Genomic DNA, 21,802 nt, shown 5'->3' with positions numbered 1-21,802 from the left:
ATGAAGTTATTGCTTCAGAAGGTATTGCCCTTTCTTCCATCATGGAGTCGATTCGTGCACTAGAATCGAAAGTGAGTGCATTGAAGACCACAGTGAAGTGTAGTGGAAGGGGCGTCAGATCGGTCCCATATTGCCTCTAGGAGAATAGACCTCTGTTGGACTCCCAGGACTCAGGGAATGGACATGTCGAAAACCGAAGGAGGGCTACGGGAAATTCCCACCGGTCTGGCGTCCCTTCAGCAGATCCTGTGGACGCTTCCCAGGCTGCCGAAGCGTGTGATCGAGCACGGATATTGAAGGAGTACTTTTCGTCCTCTGAGGCGTCCTCTCCTTACCGGGGATGGAGCTCTCAGAGGGCCTCTCACGAGGAGTACGAGTTTGACACTAGGTGCCGCACAGGCGGCCAGCGTCTTTCCTCGTCCTCTTAGGATGGTTTTAAAGGAAGTGGACGCTTCACGTCCTACTTCTCGTTGTTCTTTCATCATCACCCGAACACTTAGAAGAATTGACGCCTAAGAAGAGATGCAGAACGTCTTCTGATGAGGACGCTTTTGAGAACTATCATCGTCTTAGAGTTCAAAGGAAGAAGAGGGCTCCAACTCGCCCTTCTTCGCATATGATGAGTCCTCCTGAACGTGGAACTTCACCGTCTAATGAAACTCGTATGCAATTGCGTCAACGATTGTCGGCTTTCTTCGCAAGGGGAGAAGAGGAGCCCCAAAGACGTAGAAAGGATCTTTGGCTTCCTGTTAAGAGATCGAAACAACCCTTGTTGGCTTCGCCTCGTTCCTTAGCCTCCCCTTCGTCGTCCTCTTCTGGATCCTTCAGACTCGACCGAGAACACGCAAGTGTTTCCGGAGAGAGAGTTTCCAGAAGTGGGAATGCGGACAGAAGCATTAGGTGTTGCACAGGCGGCCCTCGCTTTTGTCAGGAGGATGAGAACGATCAAGAGAAGCCTCGTACCGACGTTCGCCGGACTTCTGCATCAACTCGACGCCTCTATCAGGAAAGAACCTACCAACGCCAGAAGTTTCAGGGCGTTCGAGAAGACTCTAAAAGTCAAAGAGAGCAATGTTTAGATTATGTTTCGGATCTTACCCCTCAAGAAAGAGAAGTACGTACTGTATAAATATCGACGGGAGGCTCGTGCTTTAGAATATGAGAACTTGCGACGCTTGAAAAGAGATCGTAAGGCTCACCAGGATGCTCGAGAGGACGCCCCGATACAAGTTAAGCATCCTAAGCGAAGTTTTAAAGACGCTCGACGTCCATTAGAGCATGTCCCGCTTCAGGACGCTTTTGAGGACGCTTCTTTGATGGATAAACGTCTTATAGACATTAGAGTCCAGCGGGATCGGAAGCTTTCATTGGCAGACGCGCGACTTCCTGCGAGTCCTAAGTCTCGCTCCCTTAGCAAGGGCGCTCGCGATGATGATAGACGCCCGACCAATCGAGATTCTCGGAAAGATAAACGTACTCAACTGAGAGGAGGTCGACAGGAATCCCGCAAAGAGGCTTTTGAAGAACCTTTGCCTCTAATGACTTCGAAAGACAAGGCTTTACAAGAGAGTCTTAAGTTTTCAAAGACAACAGCGGATCATTCGTGCATTGTCTCGTCTATTCCTTCAGCGGATAGAAGCTTCCCCTTACGAACAGAGCGTCAAAGGAGAACCGCTTCTTGTTTAGCTAAAGAAACTTCGGACCGTCAAGATCAAGGAGAGTCTTCTAACGATACGCATCCTGCAGAAGAGGAAGAGCCTTCAGAAGCATCCACGGATTATAGCACGTTAACGCGCTTACTGAAGGAATTGTTTTCGAAAAAATTCCAAGCACCAGTTCCTCTCTCACCGCCATCGCAACTATCCTCATCCAAGACGAGAAAAGCTCCGGCATTTGTTAGGATGGCTGCTTCGCTTTCTACTAAAAGAGCGTTGAAGAGGATGAATGATTGGATGGAATCAAGGAAGACGAAAGGAAAGATGTCCTTTGCGCTTCCTCCAGCTAAGCTAAACAGGAGAGCCGGTATATGGTATGAGACTGGAGAAGAAACAGGGTTGAGACTTCCTTCATCTGCGCAAGGTGACTTCTCAAACCTGGTCGAAGCACCGAGGAGATCTTACCTGTCCTCGGCTAAGGTTTCATGGACTATGCCTGAAATAGATCACCATCTAAAAGGACTGTACAGGACGTTGGAAGTATTTAACTTCCTAGACTGGTGCTTAGGAGCTTTAGGTCTGCAAGCTAAGAGCCCAGAATCATTGTCACTAGAAGAATTATCGAGCATTCTGTCATGTATGGACAAAGCAGTAAGGGATGGCTCAGATGAGTTAGCTGCCCACTTTACTACGGGAATATTAAAGAAACGAGCGCTTTTCTGCAGTTTTACTGCTAAATCAGTTTCTCCTACGCAGAAAGCAGAGTTATTATTCGCCCCCTTTTCTTCCCATCTTTTTCCTGAAAATATTGTAAAGGATTTATCTGTGAATCTGAAAGAGAAAGCGACACAGGATTTGCTGTCCTGCATCATCTAGACTTCCTGCGGCGCAATCATCTTCTCGAGTAGCTCAGGTACCAAAGAAGAATTTTAAGCCCTTTCGTGGCAGAGCACCATCAAGAGCTTCTACACGAGGAAGGGGCTTTACTAGAGGCAGAACCCCCGCAAAGCAAAGGGGAAAGAAGTGACAACCTTGCCCTTCAGGCACCGGTGGGAGGGAGACTTTCTCTCTTCGCAGAGGCTTGGAGAGCAAGGGGGCCGGACACCTGGTCCCTCAAGATTATAGAGAAGGGATACAAAATTCCCTTTCTCTCCATGCCTCCGTTGAGCATGAAGCCTATAGACCTGTCACCAGCTTATCAGCCGCAGAAGCAACAGATTCTACTCGATTTATTAGATCAAATGATCGAGAAAAGAGCCGTAGAACGAGTGCTCTTGACAGATTCCCCAGGCTTCTACAACAGGTTATTCCTGGTTCCGAAGCAGTCTGGGGGATGGAGGCCTGTCCTAGATGTCAGCAGTCTGAACCTTTTCGTGAAGAAAGAAAGCTTCAAAATGGAAACATCACAATCGGTCCTGGGGGCCTTGAGACCAGGGGATTGGATGGTGTCATTAGATCTCCAAGACGCTTACTTCCATGTCCCCATCCATCCCCAGTCCAGGAAGTTTCTCAGGTTCATTTTAAGAGGACAGGTCTTCCAGTTCAGAGCTCTATGCTTCGGACTGAGCACAGCTCCCATGATTTTCACTTTTCTCATGCGGAACGTGGCAAAGTGGCTTCACCTCTCGAAGATACGAGCCTCCCTTTACCTGGATGACTGGCTCATACGGTCGTCATCGAGAGCAAGGTGTCTGGAGGATCTTCAGACTACGTTACTGTTGGCGAAATCTTTAGGCCTCCTGATCAATTACGAAAAGTCCCATCTGACCCCAACACAGTCCATCGTGTATCTGGGGATTCAGATGGATTCTGTGGCTTTTCGGGCTTTTCCATCGCTAGAACGTCAACGGAAAGGCTTAGAAAAAGTGTCAGCCTTCTTGGAGAAGGAAACATGCTCGGCGAAGGAATGGATGAGTCTGCTGGGGACCATTTCTTCGCTGGAGAAGTTTGTTTCTCTAGGGAGACTACATCTCAGGCCCCTACAGTTTTTCCTAACAGAAAATTGGCAGGACAGACAAAACCTAGAGGAGAATTTGAGAATATCCCCGTTGGTCAAGAAACACTTAGAGTGGTGGCTCGATCGCACCAAGATGTTGAAAGGAGTGTCCCTCTGTCTTCAGAGCCCCGACCTAGTGTTATTTACAGACGCGTCTATGACAGGCTGGGGAGCAACTCTAGGAAAGGAGGAAGTGTCAGGCCTCTGGAGAAAAGAACAGAAGCCTTGGCACATCAACCTCAAGGAGTTGGAGGCAATTCGCTTAGCACTTCTAGCCTTTCAAGAACGAGTCATAGGCCGAGTTGTCCAGATCAACGCGGACAGCACCACGGCCCTCTTATATCAAGAAACCAGGGGGGACACACTCTCGTTCTCTCTACAAGATAGCGAGAGAAATCCTGTTATGGTCAGAAGAGAGGAACATAACTCTCCTGACAAGATTTGTTTCAGGGGTCCAGAACGTCAGAGCAGACATTTTAAGCCGTCGAAATCAATTGATTTCAACAGAATGGACTCTGCACATAGAGGTCTGCCAACAGTTTATGGAAACTATGGGGACGACCAATAGTGGGACCTCTCGCGACTTCGAAAACGAAGAGACGGCCATCTGTACTGTTCTCCGTATCATGACCCGAAAAGCAGTAGCATAGACGCAATGCTTTGGGACTGGACGGGGATGGATGTATACGCCTTTTCCCCGCCGTTCAAACTTTGGGCTGGGAGAAGTAACAAGGAAGTTAGCAGCGTCAGAAGGAACAAGGATGACACTGGTCACAGGCCATTCTCGGCCAGCAAGCGATTGGTTCACAGAGGTCATGTCCCTACTAGTGGACTTCCCAAGAATCCTACCAGTAAGAACCGATCTTCTCAAACAGCCCCACTTCGAGAGATATCACCAAAACCAAAACCCGTTCGCTCTGAGTCTGACTGCATTCAGACTATCAAGAAACTGGCAAGAGCGAGAGGGTTTTCAGGGGCGGTGGCAAAAGCTATCGCCACCGCGAGAAGAGCTTCCTCTCAATCTGTCTACCAGTCTAAGTGGGCTGTTTTTAGAAGATGGTGTAGGAAAGAGGGCATTTCCTCCTCCAAGACCTCTGTGAGCCAAATCGCCGATTTCCTGTCCATCAAGGAATGTAGACAAGCTTGCAGTATCAACAATTAGAGGATACAAGAGTATGCTGTCAACAGTCTTCCGTCATAGAGGCCTAGATTTGACGAATGATATGGATCTTCACGATCTTCTGAGATCCTTCGAAACATCAAAGGTTCCACAGGTTAAGACACCTTCATGGAATTTGGACATAGTTCTGAAATCTTTAATGGCGAGTCCCTTTGAACCTTTGCACGAGGCTTCGCTGAAAGATTTAACGAAGAAGGCCCTCTTTCTAACCACCCTAGCCACTGTGAAGAGGGTGAGTGAGATTCAAGCAATTAGCAAAAATGTTGGATTTAGGGGACACAATGCAGTCTGTTCCTGAGTCCCTTCCTTTTTTTGTTAGCTAAAAACAAAAATCCTTCCAATCCCTGGCCTAAGAACTTTGATATCAAGGGATTAGCAGGGATAGTTGGTCGGGAGCCAGAAAGAGTCCTGTGTCCTGTCAGAGCTCTAAAATTCTATCTGGATAGAACAAAACAAATTAGAGGTCAATCGGACAATCTTTGGTGTTCTGTGAAAAGACCTGATTTACCAATGTCTAAGAACGCTAAGCGTTCTTCTTGAGAAGCACCATCAGGGAGGCCCATTTGTCCTGCCCAGATAGTGATCTGAAAATTCTGAAAGTCAATGCTCATGAAGTTAGAGCTGTCGCAACTTCGATGGCATTTCAGAAGAATATGCCGCTCAGCGACATTGTGCACACATTTTGGCGAAGCAAACTCTGTGTTCGCTTCACACTACCTCAGGGATGTGAAAGTGACATATGAGAACTGCTTTTCGCTTGGACCATACATATCAGCAGATTCAGTTTTGGGTACGGGAAGCGGCACGAATCCTATCCATTAGAAAATAGATATGTGTGCTTTTGTTTTATGGTTGTTGGTTTTTTGGTTGTAGGGTCGACCGCTAGAGGCAGACTTCCCTTTATTTTAGCCTTAAAGTTTTGGGGACTAACTTTGCTAGGCTAGGTCAGGTGGTGGTTTTTCTTTGCTTCGCTGCCCTTTAAGTATGGTCAATATGGTCTAGACACATTGTGGTCACGCCCCCGTTGTCAGATCATCTAGATCTCACCAGCTATACAGGTCACGTCCTTGCTGGAGACTCTAGTAAAGCAAAAGCAGACTTGGGTGACAGTAATCACGAAGTCAGCTACGCTAACAGGTAAGGAACCAAGATGTTATCATCTGCATGTGAAATGTTTCCCAAAATCCTTTTATTCTGTCCCTCCCCACCTCCAATGGTGGGAATCAGCTATATATATATCTGACAGGTAAGTGTCATGAACAAAATGATATTGTTATGATACAATAAAGTTTGTTCATACTTACCTGGCAGATATATATATAGCTGTATTCTCCGAAGTCCGACAGAATTTCAAAACTCCCGGCAAACGCAGTGGTCGGCCAGGTGGTTAGTACCCATTCCCGCCGCTGGGAGGCGGGTGTCAGGAACCATTCCCATTTTCTATTCAGATTTTTAATGTCACTGTCCCCGAGGGGAGGCTGGGCGGGTACTTGATTATATATATCTGCCAGGTAAGTATGAACAAACTTTATTGTATCATAACAATATCATATTACCAGTTTTTAATTTAAAATATATATGAAAGACATATTAAACCTCAAAGTGTATGGTCAGTAGTTTTTTATCTTGCCATTTGAATAGTAGTACTATAGGCAAAAGAGATATTTACAAAAATTAACAATAGTTTAAAAAATTTGAGAATTTTTTAAAATGTCAAAATTACATTGAGGTAGTCATATTTTTGCCAGAATTCACTGAAATCTACATTTAACAAGATTACCTGTGGTAATCCTTCCAAAAATGAACAGTGAACCAAACAAATGCTGACTTTTATTACCGATGGGTTTATAGATTGCTAAATACGTAACTAAATATACAAACACCAAAGTAGGGAAACTCCTCCAAATTTAAAAGGAATCCAAAAAACAAAACCTAATGCCATACTCAAAGCATAATAGCATTAGCTGCTCTTCACTATAAACAAAAGAAGTGCCATAATTGCCTAAATATCTGTTTTACAAACTGCCATAATGGTGGTATCCTGTTACTATTCAAAAGGATTATCCCTTTCTACTAAAGATGATTGAATGAATCATTGAAAACACTAGTCAAGGAGCAAAATTATATAGTACAGAGAAAATGACAGAAATTACTCTGGAGTTTGTTCATGAAACTTACCTGTCAGATATATATATAGCTGTATTTTCTGAAGTCCCGACAGAAATTCAAAAACTTCCGGCACCACACAGTGGGTCGCCGCCAGGTGGTTAGTTACCCATTCCCGCCGCTGGGAGCGGGTATCAGGAACCAGTCCCATTTTCTATTCATAATTTTTTCTGTCGCCGGTGCTGGAAACACCTGTTTTCAGTACCTCCGTCTTAGGATTTTGGAAACTTCATGGCCGCTAAATATCCTAATTGTCTTTTGATTTATTGACTTGGATTTGTGGCTAGGCATACGCTATCTTAAATTGTTTTGAATATGATTCATTTTTGTATATCTGAATCTAGTTAGGCTAGTTTCAGAGGGTGTTGTCTGCTAAGATAGGGTGTGGCTACCGAAAGCTTCGGTAGTTCCGCACTCGATATGCCACGGGGGTAGGCTATGTCTTGCTTCTTTGTTGAGATTTGTCATGTAAGGAGTGTGAGACTTTGTCTAATTCCATAAGGAAGACGTATGATTCATATGTACGCAATTAATCAGTAAATAAAGGTCAGGGTAGGCTAACCCTACCTGTAGACTATTTTGCCTAACCCTGTAGTATGGCCTAGGGCTCTAAATATGTCTCGTGAGGTAAATGCCCTTTACGTTATAGGATTCCATCTGTATCTTGGAATCTAAGGTGCTCGCTCTCCTATCATTGTGGTGAAAAGTGCTACTTCTGTAGTTGTTACTCCTAACCCTTGTAATGTTGCCTTCGGACCCTAAACAGTTTCTGTAGAGGGTATTGACCTTTCTCTGATACTCTATCGATTCGTAACTTAGAATCGAAAGTGCTGGCTTTGGAGAGCAAAAGTGAAGTGGCTAAGTGCAGTGACAGTGCCCCTTGTGTAGTGGAGGGTGCGTCAGATCGGCCTTATTTCGCCTCTAGGCCGGGACCTCTGCTTGACTCCCAGGAACAGGAGAGAGCATGTCGAAAGCCGAAGGAGGGTTACGAGGAAACTCCCACCGATCTGACGTCCTTCGGCAGACCTGAAGTTACTCCCAGGCTGCCAAAGTGCGTGCACGAATCCTGAAGGATTGCTTCTCGTCCTCCGAAGCGTCCTCCCTGCGCAGGGTTTGGAGCTTTCGGAAGGACTCGCGCCCTTTAAATAGAAGCATTTATAGAAGAGGACGTTTCACGTCCTCTCTCTCTCTCGTCATGCGTTGCAGTGAGAAGTAAGAAGGCGAACGTCGTCGCCTGAACTCGTGTACGTCTTTCCACCGAGAAAAGGGAAAGCAAGTCATATTAGCAGGACGCTTTTGAGCGCGGGACGTCCTAGCTTTGTTGCTGTGAGAATAAGAAGGCGTTCCCTCGCCCCGCGTATTCTCACAACGATCAACCCTTCACCTGAGACTGCTTCGTGCAGTCGGTTTCTTTCTCTCCGAGATGTCTAATGCTCTTCCCTGAAGGCAGTTTCGCTTGCATTGACGCCTGTCAGGAGCGTGACGCTTTTCTGCACGCTTTTTTTTTTTGACGCTCGGCTTGGACGGGACGTTCGGATGGACGCCAGGCGCGCGCGCGGGTGCACACCAAGCGCGCACCAGTAAACGCCGAGGCCGAGCGCACGCCAGTGATACAGAGCGCGAGCGGCGCGACCGAGAGAGTGCTCGCTGCTCGCCAGTGGACGCCGAGCTGAAGCGCGCCGAGAGTGCTCGCTGCTAGTCAGTGGACGCCGAGCGCGCACGCCAGGTGTGTCGCCTGGCTGAACGTTTCTGTTGAAGTCTTCAAGCTGATTTGGGCCTAAAGATTTTTACCTAACTTCCTTCGGTGATCCCTTCTACATCGCCTGCGAAGAATGTGAAGTAAGCAGTGCTTCGGAGGAAGCTTAAAGTGAAAAGGCAACTTCGTTTTCGAAAAAACCAGCAAGACCACGGGTTTCACGTGGAATTATAGAGGTCTTTGTCAGTATATTGCTTTTCGTAAAGTCCAGGATTGGATGGAGTTATGGAAGCTCAAGGAAAGATCTCTTTTGCTCTACCGCAGTCAAGACTTTGCGGTAAGGCAGCTATGGGTTATGTAAAAAGCTCGACGTCCTGCACGTCAGGACTCTCGGCAACGTTCAGTAGGATTCTTGCAAGGCACTCATCAAAAGGAGGAAAGCGCAAGACAGGACTTCCTTTGCCATACTGCCAATAAATTTTGATACGGGAGAGGAAGCTGGTTGGAGAGTTTCTTCCTCTTCCCAGGATAATTTTGCAAGCTTTTTAGCCCATCTGAAAGGGCTTTTCAGATGATAGATTTTGTTAGTTCCTAGTCGGGACTTACGCTGCCGAATTGAACATCGTCGTTCTACCTGTCGTAAGCCGTCTCATAACAGTATTCTTGCCCCTTCCTCGTTTGAAATGGGAATCGAAATAAATGCTCGACTTCCTGGATTACGTTTTGTCAATTTCAGTGAATTTCCCCCATTGACAATAGACTATCGTTTTGTCAAGTAGTGGGTATCCCCTCATTGACAAATTATCTCTTTGTCCCGTAAATGGGTTAGTTCTCATTGACAAACTTCTCATTAAAACTTTATATTGCGTAAGCGGATAAGCTCTTATTGACAAGATTCGGAAGAGCTCTCATTCATCATTCGCAGACTCGTACAAGAAATAGACTTGTAGACTACGTCAATGCGCGCTTATGTCCAATAACATAAGAAGCTTGAGCTGTCCGCTTCAGTTCTCTTGAGTTTTGTTTATGAAACTTGCCTGTCAGATATGTATGTAGCTGTATTTCCGAATTCAGCTATAGTATATAGTCTGCCAGGTAAGTATGAAAAAAGTTTATTGCAATATAATATCATATTTTGCCTTGGGTTATTTACTACTGGTTGGGGCTCAAGTCATATACGCTTGCTGTAGTTACCTCTTCGGATGGCAACCGAGAGGTCTATTGTCTATAATATTTAAGCGTTTTCTGTTTCGCTTAATATACCAGCTTGAGAGTCTCTTTATGCTAAATATTACGGACCTATTTCTTCGTAGAATAGGGTAGCTGGCAACCCAGCATAAAGTTAAGAGACGACGATCGTAAGCTGCTGCTGTCACTGTCCTCTCCGCCAGTCCAAACGAGGCAGTACCAGCTCGTTCGCTGTCATGCGCTGTAGGTTACGTCTCTCTCTCCTGCGGGATTGACTGACTAACCGTATCTCTGTGCTGGCAGTTACGTCTCTCTCTCTCTCCTGCGGGATTGACTGACTAACTGTATCTCTGCCCTACAATCACGGACTTTAGCCTAAGATTGAGGGGATTTCTTACATGAATGAATAAACATTGCATTCGTTTGCCTTACTATTTGTTTCTCATAGATAATCCTCTTACTCCTTTCGGTGCTCGTTACCGCACTGTAGGACTACGGAGTCTACCGCAACATTTCACTATTATATGCTCTCCTGCTTAGGCAAAGCGCAGCCTTTTTAGGGAAGTAAAACATACTGTGTGAGGGAATGGATGAGCTTGCTGGGGACCATTTCCTTCCTAAAGAAGTTTGTTTCCCTGAATAGACTGCAATTCAGACCTCTACAGTTTTTTCCTACCGGGAAACTGAAATTTTATTAAAGATCTAGGAATGATTCTGAACATCTCTCGGTGCGTTAAGTATCACTTGAGGTGATAGAAAGAAGGTGCCGGACATCTGGAGAGGGTTTCAGATGTCCTGGATCATAATCTGAAAGAAGTGGAAGCAATTCTGTCGTCCCTCCAGTCCTGGAAACGAGTTTTTGGAACCAGTGGTCCATATCAACTCTGATCTTCCACAGCTCTCTCATATCTTAGGAAGTATCTTCTCTCGGTCCCTGTTCGGGTTTACGAGAAAGAGCCTATTATAACAACAGGCGTAGAATAAGTAACGATCCTCTAGAGGTTCGTTACAGGATTGCAAAAGTCCGTACGAATCGTTCTCGATCGACGGCAGCAACTACTGACTTTCCGAGTGGAATCTTTCTTTAGAAGTATGTTGAGAGTTATGGAGACTTTAGGACGTCTTTTCATACATCTCTTCGCTATGATATTGAACAGGGATGGATGTTTAGTCTCTTTTCCCCTTTTTTCAAACGCTTAGGAAATGTAAATAAGATGATTTATACCATCACAGGGAGCGACAATGACGCTAATCGCCCCATGTTGGCCTTCAAGATCCTAGATTCACAGAGTCACGTCCTTCCAGGACCTTTTCCGAGAGTCGGTCTACTTTAACACGAAAGGTACCTATAACCTCTCCGCTCTGATCTGACTACGTTCAGACTATCGAGATGTTGACAGCATAAGATTGCCGTCTTCCCTTTCCGTTTGAAGAATGGGATAAGCTGGCAGTCACAACTATTAAAGAATACGCAAATATGTTGTTGACGGCCTTTGGGCTCAGAGATTTGCTTCTGTCAAACACAAGCCCTTCACGATCTTTGAGTTTCTGTGGAATCTCGAAATCGCTCACCATCTACTTTTTGTCTCACCTGTTTTCTCGGAGTCAGACACTCGTGCGAGATCAGGAGACACATAGTAGCCCTGAGTTTCTTGTTGAACGGAAGTCGGTTGCGTTTTACACACCCCCGATGATCGTTAACATGAGACCAGGTTGGACTGTCAGGCATTCGTCCTTCGGGACTGAATCGCCTTTTTGCTCCTCGCTCCTTTCTCCTGGCACCAGAAGCTCGAGTCAGGAGTGGCTCAGGAGTTGATTTTTGCTAACGACGTTGGGTTGCGTTCATACCCAGGGTTTGCTTAGCTTGAATCGCCCAGGCAGTCCAGACACTCATCATCAGCGAAGAATTAGTGCCTTATGGTCTTCAGGGTACAGCCTTGCTGTCCTTGATGCGTCTGACTGGTCAACTGGTCGGTCACCTGACTTTAGTACAGACTGACTGACTGTGCATGTCCAGATCGAAGCTTTCAATATGGAACTTAGACATAGTCTGAAGTTCTTGATGTCAAAGCATTCGAACATCTCCTACCTGTTAACTTCTTGCACGTGATCAGGAAGGCCCTTTTCTAACCACCCTAGATACGACAAAGAGGGTTAGTGAGGTTTTCAGCCATCGTCAGAAGTTTTGGCATTAGAGAACACAAGGCGGTGCGTTCTCTAAGCCTTCCGTTGTGGCCTAAGAATGGAAACCCGTCTTGTTCTTGGGCCAGGAGCTTGGAATCAAGGATGGCACAAGTTATTGGGCAGGAGCCAGAGAGAGTCCTGTGCCCTGTCAGGTCTCTCAAGTTTTATCTACATAAAACTCAAGAAAGTCGAAGTCGTACGGACAATCTGCAGTGTTCCGAAAAGACCAGACTTGCCCATATCGAAGAACTACCCTGGCTTTATTGTTAAGGAGTTCTTTCAAAAAAGCTCCTTCATTGTGTTGGCACAAAGATTTGAAATCTTTTGATTTGAATGCTCACGAGGTGAGGGCGCGGCCTCGGAAGCATTTCAACAGAGCATGGCACTCAGCAACATCCTGAGTACCATGTTTTAGCGAAGCAACTCTGTGTTCAATTCACACTCCCTGCGAGATGTGAAGATGGCATATGAGATCTGCTGCTCGCTAGGGCCATACGTGTCTGCAGACACAATCTTGGGGGCAAGTAGTACCACTCATCCTATCCTGTAGAAAATGGTTTAGAAGAGCTCTTAATTAGTAGTTGAGTCGCCGACAACGGTGACTTCTTAACTCTTAAGCCTTAGTTTAACACACCTTAACTTTGGCTAGGTTGGTCAGGTGGTGATATATATTTTTAATATATATTTATTTTACTTCTTAGCCCTCATGGTATGGTCAATATGGTTCTAGTCACGTCGTGGTCTCGCCCCTGTTGACAGATCATCTGGAGTGCACCAGCTATATAGGTCTCTACCTCGCTGGCAACTCTAGTAGCACAAGCAGACTTACGTGGCAATAACACGAAGCCAGCAATGCTAACAGGTGGAACCAAGATGTAAATCATCTGCATGCATTTGTTTCCCAAAATCCTTCTATTCTGTCCCTTCCCACCTCCAACGGTGGGATTCAGCTATATATATATCTGACAGGTAAGTTTCATGAACAAAATGATATTGTTATGATACAATAAAGTTTGTTCATACTTACCTGGCAGATATATATAATTAATACCCTACCCACCTCCCTCAGGGGACAGTGGAAATAAAAAATTATGAATAGAAAATGGGACTGGTTCCTGATACCGCCTCCCAGCGGCGGGAATGGGTACTAACCACCTGGCCGACCACTGTGTGTGCCGGAAGTTTTTGAATTTCTGTCGGGACTTCAGAAAATACAGCTATATATATATCTGCCAGGTAAGTATGAACAAACTTTATTGTATCATAACAATATCATATTTAAAAAAATATTGAAAAAATGGCAGAGCACAATGTTACTGGCAGACAGCTATCTAATTTTTAAAATGGATAGTGTCTAGATTTCATGACCCTGAAATGGGTTAACTATAGGTAAAAAGTATGCTATAAAACAAATATAAGTTATTAAAGGGTAACATAAATTTTATATTTCAGAATAGCCAATTCCGCCTAGCTGAAATGGCAACAGATTTGGTAGCATCTCGTCTACTAGTGCGAAATGCAGCAAGAGCTCTGGAGACTGGCCACAAAGACACTGTATCTCTATGTTCAATGGCAAAGTACTACGCAACAGAGAAGTGCTTTAATGTAAGTATCTTATTGATATCTTTTTGTCTTTATCGTAGATCTTTCAATCAAATTATTATACCTTTTGTATATGTAGAGCTCAAGTATGCAATATGCAGTGAATAATGAACAGTATTTTCTTGATGCTTTGCATAGCACTCTACTGGTGAATGCTTTCATCTTGACTAGGGTATGAAATTAACAAAATTACTGAACACATTTGTTTCCATCCTATGAACAGAAAATTACTCTGCCGAACAATTAATTCCATTGAAGTATATTATACTGTACTAACAATTCCTTAAGTATGAATTTCTTTTACTGCTTGATATGTTAGCTTGGAGATGGAATTATTCCTGAAAGAATAGTTTACAGATTCCCTCAGTTACGTAGAGAACTTTACACAAAACATCTCGATGTCATTCTGAAGCCTTGGCAGTCTTAAAACATGAAACGTCTAATTGTACTTGATAATGCAAGATTCCATCGTAATGTGGAGTCTGTGCAAAAAAAATCTGCTGTAATAAACTTTTAATACTAATCTGATTCTGATGGCCAAGAATGGTTGTGGTTAAGAAGTTTCTAAGTACTAATATATGTTGAAAGTAAATATTCCAATTAGTAGTAATGTGACTGACTTACCTCACTGTTCAAAGACTTTGCTGCTTCCCGCTGAATGTGGATATAGTAGCTTTCATTATCATTTGGGTGTCATTTTATCTTTTAAAACATTTTTTATTGCCAGATATCTTGTACAGCTGGCTATAGTGATACCTGTTGCAACAGCATAGTACTGTATTGATTACCCAGAAATATTTTCAACAATGATTTCATTGACTAAAGCTATTGGGCCACCAGCAGACCTTTTTTGAATATGTTTTCATAAATTTATATATTAGTATGTATTTTGTATATTCATCTTCATCACCTCTTATTTCCAAGAGCATCTGATGCAAAGAACCTCTGTGAATGTATATTCATCTTCATCACCTCTTAACTCCAAGAGCATCTGATGCAAAGAAAACTATGTGAAATTCACCCACACTTGTCTTCATGTTTCTTTGACTGTTATATATTCACATTACTATTGCTAATACCTAGATATCATTTAACAATGCTTTTACAAATTTAAATATTTTTTTGTGCATGGTCTGACCTCACTACATCTTGCAAGGCTTCAATCAAAGGCAAAGAGTGCGAGGAGGGGATGAGGGTGCTGTATAGTATCTTGAATGATTTTATATGGAAAATTTTTTAATTTGTAAAAACAATCTTTGTTCATTACAAGCCAATTAATCATCAGTAGGCTGAATTGCAACATAGGGAGAAATACAAGGATAAGAAATATTAGTACAAAGATAGAAAAAAAAACTGTTAGAATAAAAATCTACCCATTTCTTGGATGGTTAGGAACCAAGGTGTTGCATGACAAAAGTTTCATTGTAAATGTCAGACTTGGACCTTTCTGCAGAGAATAAATAGCCCACATCTTTTCTAATGTGTAGAACATGTTTTGTTGTGATTATTGGCTCCAGTATGTACACATCAAAGACTTGGGCTCACATCACATAACTAAAATCTTGAAAGTTTTCTGACAAAGCCAGGTACCTGCTGTAAGAATGCTAGAGCCCCAGATTGAACTCATAGGCTTATGAAGATTAAAGGGCATGGATCTCTTGAGAGGGGAGATGTCCTCTGGTGAAATGTCCAGACATAAACTAGTATAAGGCTATTTTTGAGAGTGCAAGAATTTACATTCTTGCAGCAAGAACGGGACCAAAAGATGGCATGGAGCCATGTTTTCAAAGATAACAACTGGTGGCTCTTATTGGGTGTAGGAGAAACTGCCGTCATAAGACAAAAGTAAAGAGGAATAACAAAGTTGAATTAGACCTTTCCAAAGACTGAGTCTTAGCTACAAAAGTTTTGGGCAAATGAGTGTCCCAACAGGCTTGAAGTTCACTGATGTGCTTAGAGGAGGTAATGACCAGTAAAAACATTCTGAAGGGTCAAGAAAAGTAAGAAGGTATCCCAAAAGTTCATAAGTGTGTCTGGTGATCCTGCACAAAACAAAAGCTAAGTCTCAACCAAGAGCTGTAATAGTAAACCTAGAACAATCAGTTAGCAAGGTTATAAAATGTTAGATTTTCTCTAATATCTTGTCGAATTTTGAAGACGGAAAAGTTGAGAAGAAATTTCGTCTGTGCATTAGGCCACTTATAGCGCATAGAGAAAAGGGTGAACCTTAGACACTCGACAAGAAGAGAGCTCTCAGTCACCTGTTTAGAGGTTTAGTGAGGGGCTGTATATATTTTTTTGCCCACACTCCCACAGCATTTTTTGCCTACCACGTATCACTTTATTGCCCCCTGTGACCTTCTGATCGAAGTTTGACTGTTCTTAAGCGTCAATTAGAATGTAATTAACACTTGAGAACAGTCAAACTTTGATCAGAAGTCTTAGGCAAATGGCAAACCAGGGTACTTTTTCTGAGATGGAATCTCATGGTTGCCACCTTCGTTAAATCTGGCAACCGAGTGTTGAAGAACACCTGCTCACACCCAACTGATGCAATGTCTGCGTTGTCATAAGGCCAAATTGCTTCAGAGCACATATCTGTGCTATTATCTGTTGACTCACATCACCCTCTTGCCCAAATCAAGGTCACAGGGGGCCAATAAACGTGATCATGTTGGTGGGCAGAAAATGCTGGGGTTGGAGTGCAAGCAAAAAAATATATACAAGCCCTTACTAAACCTCCAAACGCATGACCAGAGCTCTCTCCTTATCGAGTGTCTAAGCTTCACCCCTTTCTCAAAGGCATTTGTCACTGCCTGTTATCAAAGCAACAATAGTGCTAATGCTTTACAGAAAAACCAAATACTAGGTACTTAACCCTCTTACGCCGACTGGACATATTTTACGTCAGACATTTTTTGTCTCCTGTGTGCCGACTGGACGTATTTTACGTCGACTTACAAAAGTTTTTTTTTTAATTCGCGGAAAAATACTTATAGGCCTACCAGCCAAAAACTTTTGAATCGCGCGCCTTGGGGGATGCTGGGAGTTTACGGATCAAGGGGTTGTTTGTTTGTTTACAATCGTTTAACGCAGGCGCGCAAGCGCGAATTTCTTTCTTGCCGCACTAAAAAGTATCTGTGACACATCTCGGAAATTATTTAGTCACTTTGACATAATTTTTGTACCATTGTAAATTAGCTGTTACATGAAGTATTATATATGAAAATGTGCGCATTTTTATGTAGAATACAACAATAAAATACTCATGATTGTAGCTTTTATCAGTTTTGAGATATTTTCATATAAAAAACGATAATTGCCAAAATTTCAACCTTTGGTCAACTTTGACTCTACCGAAATGGTCGAAAAACGCAATTGTAAGCTAAAATTCTTATATTTTAGTAATATTCAATCATTTAACTTAATTTTGCAACTAATTGGAAGTCTCTAGCACAATATTTCGATTTATGGTGAATTTATGAAAAAACTTTTTCCTTACGTCCGCACGGTAACTCTTCCGAAAAAAATCATACATGCGATTGTGGTAATGTTTGCACCATTTTAAAATTAGCCGTTATATAAAGTTTTATATATGGAAATGTGTGCAATTTCATGCACCAATACAACTAAAAAACAACTCCCATGGTTTTAGCTTTTATCAGTTTTGAGATATTTTATATAAATAACGATAATTGCCAAAATTTCAACCTTAGGTCAATTTTGACTACCGAAATGGTCAAAATACGCAATTGTAAGCTAAAACGCTTATATTCAGTAATATTCAAGCATTTACCTTCATTTTGCAACAAATTGGAAGTCTCTAGCACAATATTTCGATTTATGGTGAATTTATGAAAAAAATAACTTTCTTTACGTCCGCGCGGTAACTCTTCCGAAAAAATCATACGTGGGATTGTGGTAATGTTTGCACCATTTTAAATTAGCCGTTACATAAAGTTTTATATATAAAATGTGTGCATTTCATGTAGAATACAAAAAAAATAATTGAAGGTTGTAGCTTTTCTCATTTTTTGAAATATTTGCATATAAATCACGATAAATAGAAAAAAAAAACCATGTTCGGTCAACTTTTGACTCTACCGAAATGGTCGAAAAAACGCAATTGTAAGCTAAAACTCTTACAGTCCTAGTAATATTCAGTCATTTATCTTCATCTTGAAACAAATTCAAAGTCTCTAGAAAAAAAATATTTAGATTTATGGTGAATTTAAAAAAAAAATCTTTCCTTCCCTCCGCGCGCAGATTCTCCGCCACAATCTCCGAAATGCGTACGTCCCATTCTCGGAATAATATATTTGCTCCATTTCATATTAGGCATTTCATAGAGTTTATATTCAATGGAATGGAAAAAAGTTGTTAGCAAATTTCATTTAGAATAAAACTAAAAATATTTGAAGGCTGTAGCTTTTCTTATTTCCGAAATAATTGCATATAAAAAATATATATATAAAAAAATTCGACATTCGGTCAACTTAAACTCGTCAGATATGGTCAAAAACTGCAATTGTAAGCTAATACTCTTATATGTAATATTCAATCATTTGTCTTCATTTTGAAAGAAATTGGAAGTCTCTAGGACAATATTTAGATTTATGGTGAATTTTTGAAAAAAAAATATTTGTTTACGTCCGCACGTTACAAATTCATGGCATTAATTTGTGATTATTTTGGTAATATTTTTTTCTCTGTGTTTGCTTTTAATCGTTTTACAATGTGTTACATACCAAAATGATCACAATTTAGTGTACATTACAACGAAAAAAAGTAACTTGTTACCTTTAACCGTTTTGCGCAATGCGATTTGAATACAATTATATATGAAATTTTGTTTTTGTGCTATCATATATCGCATTATTTATATGTGATAATGATAATTTTTTTCATTTCTGATGGTTGCATACTAAACTTCAGCCAATGACAAAAAAAGGAGCCAAAAATGAACTCTTAATCTTGAAAACTAAGTGCGCTGTGATTTTTTGAAAAAAATATTTTTTCCGCTTCCGCGCTCACTCTGAAACACCTCTGGCACACTGGAGACAATTTTTTTTTTACCGCTTCGGCGTAAGAGGGTTAATTAGGTTTTTTTTTTTTTTTTTTTTTTTTTCTACTGGCAATGGAGTTCTTCACTTATGCAGAGGAGCACATCATCACCATCATGCCTCGTTTGTGGCATTCACAATGGTGGAAGCTCTCAGCACAAGCTCAGATCTTTCCCTTAGGTGGCATGCATCAATCCCTTCTGGCTACAGCAGGAGGGGTTTCCAGATCTCTGCAGTCCTATCACTAGGAGGATCCTTCTGAAAAGGCCACACTTTAATAATTTTCAGTTATCCAAATTCACTTCATTCATGGAGATTATCCAAAGTCACAGCAGCTATCACCACCCCTTAAAAATCCCTATACTACGTATCATTGTATCATTGCCGGGGACAGAGGGCAAGATTCATTGTCTGGTGTAATGAATTTATTAATTCTCCACTTGGGAATTCTGTTTCGGTTTTGTTGATTTCTTCACTAATTCGAGGAATTTTAAGTTTTCACCTACCAAAGGTTACAAGGGAAGATCTCTCCAAGGTCATCCTTTGGCATGATGTGAAATTGGGTCATTAAAAGAAAATCTAACCTTTTATAACTTTCTGTGAGAAAGCAGTTGAGAAGTTACCTGTTGCCTTATAATGCAGGACCATATTAATAAGATTTTTTTTGTATGTAAGCAGTGAGGTTGAAGTCGATTTGAATTTACCCTATCAGAATTTTAAGACTGAACACTCATAATTTCTGCATGAACTATTTTATAATCTTTTGATTTCTAATTACTTTCAGATAATAAATGAAGCATTGCAACTTCATGGTGGATATGGTTACCTTAAAGATTACAGCGTTCAACAGTATTTAAGAGATTCTAGAGTTCACATGATTCTAGAGGGAACAAATGAAGTAATGAGAATACTAATAGCAAGAGGTATTCTTGAAGAATAGTAATATGAAAAATTTACAAGTTGAATATTTTGTGATATCTTGTAGTACAATTTGTTTATATATTTTTTTCTTTTTGTAGATAATATAGTTGACATTATTATAATTTACTAATTATGATTTAGGAGGGATGGAGGAATGCCTGCATGTGATTGTTAGATTTGGCTGGGATACTCACAGAGGCCATGTTTTTATAGTAGAGTTTTGATTGTGTACTTTATTTAATCAATGAAACTAGTACTCACAAGTTAGTTAAATATTTTATTTTAAATTTGAAAAGCCTGCAGTATTTAAAAGCTAAATGGGAGTTCTTTTAATTTAATCTAACTTCTGATCTGAAGTGATCTTTCTGGGAGAAAATATAGATAATATTCTTAGTCCTTTATTCAAATGTATGGTATAGATATTGATACAGCAGGATCTCAGGGAATCGGAAAGTATAATTAACCTACTTACAAAGTCTCCATTCTTTCCTTCACCATTAGGAATAGCATTTTTATGCTAGGTTTCCTCTTTAGTCTGGTAGGAAGATTTTATGAATAAAAGTAGGTAATCTGAGATACTACCCATGAAGTAATGTTTTAAGTATTACACATCTTTAGGTAGCCTTACAAGCCTTCTGGAAAACAAACAATTTTGCAGCGGTTATCTGATTCTTTTCGAATTTAACCCTCTAACACAGCAGTTTCGAGTATGTAGTCTATTTTTCTGTAATTCATATGGGGTTGGAATGATTTTATTATTTATTGCAAACCATGAATTCACCATTTTTCATGGACTACTATGGTCTTTGTCTGGTTCAGTTATTCTTTTGAAAAGTTTCTTAATCAACAGTAACAATTCTGTAAGAAGTTTTAGACATTTGATCAGAATAGACTTTACAACTTCCTAAATTTTGCTTATAACCAATTGGCCAATTATTTGAGTGTTTTCAGATGGATTATTGAATTTACATTGTTTGGAATTTTGTCATTGCCGAAAGGGCAAAATTTCAAAATAGCTATTACATTTTTAAGTAATTTACTTTATGGTAAATTCTGTTTTTCATTAATCAATTGTGAAACTTCCTCAGACCACTATGGAACTTGATTGTTGATGTTATTTGGTAAATATTTTGGGCTCCTTGGGATACTCTTGCCTACAGTATCAGTACAGTAATGGAATTTGTTGATTTTTTATTATTGGTTTCCCAAAATTATCATATACCGTATATAGCTGAAATTGTCGAGAAGTAGTGTATTTTCCTGAGTTTGCTTTAATTTCATTATAGTGGGGAATGGAATTATTTGATTTGGTTTGTAAATAAGTACTAGCTATCATTTAAAAGTGATACTTAGAATATAAATCCTCTAAAGACATGCCACTCAAAAGTTTAGAATATAAATTCTCTACAGACATGCCACTCAAAAGGTTTACTAAAGGTATGGAGCATGTAGATATGTCAGCTTTTGACATAATGCTTAGGGCATTAGGACAGTTTATGTATCATTTCCACTGAATCCACTGAAAAGTATTAAATGCTGTTTCTAAACCAGTTAATTAAAATAGCACAGGAGATTGTGTGTATTAAAGCCACTAAATGGTAGTAATGGTTGTGTAATACATTTATAATAATCTTAAAATCTGATGTACTGTACTGTAAGTAGTTTGGGTGGTTGCAGGATTCTGAATAACTTCATCATAATACATTTGATTTTATTATTTTAGTTCCAAAACCATTGCTAGTTTTCATAAACTTGTGGACAACTACTGTAGTAATTTTCAATGTTTATCATTCAAGTATTAATCTTTGTAATTCACCTAAAGGAATTGAAGTCCTTTTAAATTCCAAAGGACTTTGGCTTATAAGAGTTGTCCAAGTTATTTTGCTTAAAACCTATGCTGTCTTTTCAGAATTTGAAATTAGTATCCATTTTACTGCATGCTAGCATTTTTTATTGAATTTTTGTTTTATTTTTAAATAATGCATTTTCATTCTAAAATTTTTTGGTTATTTTTGGGGTTTCAGTTTGTGACAACATATCTGTTTTTGTTGTAGGTGTACTGCACATAAGCAATTTGTTTTCAGAATTTTTTTTATTGATCAGTTGTTTATAAAGTTGGTGATCACATTTTATGCAGGTTGTTCATTGATG

General features: G+C 40.9%; 1 protein-coding gene and 1 pseudogene across 1 annotated transcript in view; one reads left to right on the top strand and one right to left on the bottom strand.

Annotated features, from left to right (window-relative positions):
• Nucleotides 1–20,854, top strand: part of LOC135218581 (isobutyryl-CoA dehydrogenase, mitochondrial-like) — a 98,749-nt pseudogene extending 77,895 nt beyond the window's left edge.
• LOC135218345 (ADP-ribosylation factor-like protein 2) overlaps nucleotides 1–21,802 on the bottom strand; it is a 173,034-nt gene that overhangs the window by 113,889 nt on the left and 37,343 nt on the right. The gene's annotated exons all lie outside the window — the stretch shown is intronic.

Source organism: Macrobrachium nipponense, chromosome 9 (assembly GCF_015104395.2).
Source record: "Macrobrachium nipponense isolate FS-2020 chromosome 9, ASM1510439v2, whole genome shotgun sequence".
Taxonomy (NCBI): domain Eukaryota; kingdom Metazoa; phylum Arthropoda; class Malacostraca; order Decapoda; family Palaemonidae; genus Macrobrachium; species Macrobrachium nipponense.
Note: the sequence above shows the minus strand (reverse complement) of the source record. Positions and strands in the feature narration are given on the sequence as shown.